The sequence below is a fragment of the Galeopterus variegatus genome, unplaced genomic scaffold, assembly GCF_000696425.1.
Source record: "Galeopterus variegatus unplaced genomic scaffold, G_variegatus-3.0.2 Scaffold3928, whole genome shotgun sequence".
In the NCBI taxonomy this organism is placed as follows: domain Eukaryota; kingdom Metazoa; phylum Chordata; class Mammalia; order Dermoptera; family Cynocephalidae; genus Galeopterus; species Galeopterus variegatus.
Genome location: NW_007730039.1, coordinates 467,717 through 472,332, shown reverse-complemented (window position 1 = coordinate 472,332; position 4,616 = coordinate 467,717). Strand labels below are relative to the sequence as shown.

Below are 4,616 nucleotides of genomic sequence, written 5' to 3'. Positions count from 1 at the left end.
GCACAAAAAGCATAATTTTTATTTCTATCTATAAATAAAAAGGATATGATACCTAAAAAGATTATACATAAAGAGAGAGATTTTTCTACCATACACAAGAAAAAATGTTTCCCCATAGAGGCAATATTGCCCTCATTGAGAATGCATGCTGTAGACCATATGCTCTCTAGCATTAACGTGGTCAAACTTTTTTTATTTCTCTCCAATTGAATTGGTGTAAAATGGAATTTTATTATAATCTTGATTGCCATTTCTCTGAATATCACTATAAAACATTTCAGTAAATTTTATTGTTTGCTCTTCTGTGATATGTATGCTAATATATTTTACCTATTTCATGTTGGTTTGTTATGACTTTATTACAGATTTGTAGGCATTCAGTATGTAATCTTTTACTTCTATGTACTCGAGAACACATTCTTTCAACTCTATTTTGTACTTTTACTTTTCATAAAGTATCCTTCGATGGACAAAAATATTCTTAATTTTACTATATCTATATGTACATATATTTCTTACATGGTTGATGCTTTTTGTGATATTTTAATAAAATTTTCTATTGTATGATCTAAAAAATTATATAATTTTACATGTAGAGATTTTATACATATCCTTTACTAAATTATTCTTAATCCTTGATAATCTCTGATAAACATATATATGGTAAAATCTTTTAAATTAAATTTTATACTTACTACTAGTGTATAAGCATGTAATTGATTTTTGTACATTAACCCAGACATTATCATAAACTCTTCTTTAAATGATCAAGTAAATGATAGTTTAATCCCACATTTGATCCCTTATATTTTTAATTTATATTTATTATCATATTGTACTGGCTAGACTTCTGATATGATGCTAAACTACATAGGGGACAATAAGTATTCTGTCTCTTTCCTAATTAAAAAAAAAGCTAATATTTTTTTCATTTAGAATATATGTTCATTCTATTTGTATACATATACCTTATCAGGTTAATGAAGTTTAATTATTTTCTAAGTTTACTAAGTTTTTATGACCATAAAATGGTGTTAAAATTTACCAAATGCTCTTTCTACAGCTTCTGAGATAATAATGTTTTTAAAATCTTTTAATCAGCTAATATTGTGAATGTGACTCTGAATTTTCTAATATTAAACTATCAATGCCTATCTGGCCAATGACATACTCACAGTGATCAATTTTTATTATATTTAATGCATTATAAGATTAAATTTAATAATATGTAAGATAATAGGCACTCTTTGCTTAAATTTATGGAATATTTACCAAAAAATGTAATATCTTCCCACACAAGCGTTATAACTACATAAATTCCACCAAAAATGTTTTTTGAGTTTAAATTTTCTGAATTTAAGATAATAAAACTAGAAATCAACAACAAAAAGATATTGTCTAAATAAATTAATTTTATTGAAATAAGAAACCACATGTAAATAATCCTTGGGTGAAAAAGATAAATAAAATTAACAGAAAAACTATTTATAAAATAATAAAAATAAAAACAAATTGCATTGAAAACTATACAAAAGTTTTAAACATAATTCATTAAAATAGAAACTGAAAATAAAGTAAGCATTCAACATATGAATTCAGAAAAGGAAGGCTAATAAAACAAGATAATTTTATAAAACATTAAAATAATTACATGGGTATACAGATGTATATGCAGATATATTAATAAGTTTAATGTGCATATTAATTTAGTTATGTCTTTGTGTTGCAATTTTGAATACACTTAAGCAAAACAAAACACAAACACAAACCTAATAACTAGGCAGCATACCCTAAAAAATTTTGAAAATAACGACATGGAACTCAAAATTCTAATGGTATAATGTGAAACCCTTTGCAAGTTTAATTAAAGGAAAAAATAGGATAAAATTCTTAGGATTAAAAACAGAAAATATACATAACCATGTACATTGAAAGGATTAAATTATTATGAGAAAATACTCTACGTAACTCCATGGCAATAATTTTTTGAATCTAGAGAAAAATAAGAATTTTTAATCAACAACAGAAAATATACATAACCATGTACATTGAAAGGATTAAATTATTATGAGAAAATACTCTATGTAACTCCATGGCAATAATTTTTTGAATCTAGAGAAAAATAAGAATTTTTAATCAATACATAAGTTGTGAAAATAATACAAGAACATAAATAGAAAGTAATTAGACCAATAAGCATAAGTAATACTAATTATTTATCAAACTTTTATTACTAACTCCCATGACAAGATAGTTTTAGAGCAACTATATCACATCCATTTATCTAGGTTTGCTTCTTCATGAAATCATAAATATTTGGATTATTTAACAACGTTAGTGGTGTAATACTTGGTATCACTCCTTTGTGTAATTATTTGGCAAATTTAATAATTTGCATTACCATAGCACTTCTAATTCACACTTGCAAAGACTGAACAATGGCAAACTTGATTATGATCTGGATAAAACAAAGAACATAGAACATTCAGTACTGTCTGTCTCTCTTACTTGCTCCCCAATAGATAGACGAACATCTAGATATTTATATATACATATATGTATATACTGTATACAGATATTTAATTAGTGAATTTAATGTATATATTAATGTATTAATTTGCTAGTATAGTACTGTATTTTTAATTGCAATTTTGAATACAACTAAGCCAAATGGAACAAGAAAAGCAAACCTATGTAGTACCTAGATATCTTCACACCATAAAATAATTATGCAGGAATGTATCAATCATCTACATTGATTTTTAATTCATTTTTCAAAGCATCTATTGATGATAAAAATGAGGATAAACCTTAATCTCCTAAACTTTTAAGTATCTTTTATTGAAGCTATTTTATAACAAATTATTAATAATATTGCTTTTAGTTGATTCTACAGTTTTATAAATGACTGGAAGTCAATGGAAAGATATTTTTCTCAACAATATCCTTTCAAAGAATTTTTCACCTCCATATTCCTTACATTATAAATCAGAGGATTTAACATAGAAATGACAAGAGTATAGAATACAGCTCTAATCTTGCTTTTCTCTGATGAGTAGATGGCCCCCAGGTTGGGCATATGTGAATAACACAGTTCCATAGAATAAACTCACCTCAGTGATATGAGAGCTGTGAGTGAAGAAGATCTTACTCCTGCCTTGGGTCAAGGAGATCTTCAGGATGGTACAGAGGATATAAGCATAGGAAACCAGAATGACAGCTGTGGTGCTGCTGCTGATGAGAACAGAGAGAATAAAGAGTACATCTCATTCACAAAGGGGTCAACACACAAGATCTTGGTCAGAGCTGGGACATCACAGAAAAAGTGGTCCATGTTGAAGTGAGCAGGATTGAAGCCATGTTGGGACCTAAAACTGCATGTGCTCTATGAAATTTTAAACGACAGTTTGTTTCTTAGTATGCATTTCTCTGAGTTCTCTTTTCCCATGGTTATATGATATTTTAAACATTGATTATGGAGCAGAATGAGAATATTTACAAAATGTAAAGTTGTTTTCCAGTCAGCTTGGAACTGCAGACTTGCAATGTGACATGTGCTATCCAGACCCTGAGAAACCAAAGATGACATCAATCAAGTTATTCCACCCCAAAGCAGGACCCTAAGATAACATCAAGGATGAGAACAGAAGCCAGAAGGAGCCTCAGCAAGAATTTGTACCTGGCCCCTTACATGTCTCCCTCCCTCCTGCTTTTCACTTCCCACATTCCATTCCCTCAACCACCTCTTTAAAAATCCCTCAGTAAATATGTAAATATGAGTCTTTGAGATGGTTCTAGTCTGGCCACTCTCCTTCAAGTTTACCAGACAGATAAGTTAGCCTAGCTTCTCCGTCAGGTCACCAGTATTCCTGAATAAAAGCTGACTTCCATTCTCACCAACATTTGATATTTGGGTCATTTGTTTTGTTTGGGGACAAGCAGCCAGACTTGGGTTCACTAACAAAAGTTTTGGTGAGCCTCATCCAGGAGCTGAGTGACGGGGGGCAACAGATTTTGGCAAGCCAAGCCAGGGTTTTTGTTTAGCGGGGGCAGGCAGCCATCTGTCAGTTCAGTAACAACCCAGTCTGTTTTCCTGACAGAAACACAAACTGAAGATGAAACCTGTTTGCACTATGAAGGTGATGTATCCACTGATAATAGGAGCCAATCACTGAAAGAACAGTCTGCTGAGACATACATACAATATAGAGCAAAGTTGAGCAAATGGCTGAGAAATAATCATATGCCAACATGGCCAGAAGAAAACCTTCAGTCCCAGCAAAGCAGCAAAGAAAAAGAACTGTGTTGCACAGCCATTGTAAGAAATTTTCTTTTCCTTGGACAAAATAGTAGCCAGAGTTTTGGGAGCAATGACTGTAGAGTGGCAGAGATCTAAATAGGACAAACTTCTGAGAAAGAAATACATAGGCATGTAAAGTCTGGAGTCTATTTTAATGGCAATTAACATGCTGACATTTCCCAACACAATGACCATGTAAATGAAGTAAGACCAGTAAGAATAAGAGAATTTGTACTTCTGGAGGTATTCTGAATCCCAGGTAAATAAACTGTCAACTGTGAGTGCATGTGACAGAATAGCTTCACATTTGAATGCA

The 4,616-nt window shown here is 30.7% G+C and overlaps 1 pseudogene; it reads right to left on the bottom strand.

Annotated features, from left to right (window-relative positions):
* Window positions 1–2,935: 2,935 nt before the first annotated feature.
* LOC103601897 overlaps window positions 2,936–4,616 on the bottom strand; it is a 6,430-nt pseudogene continuing 4,749 nt past the window's right edge.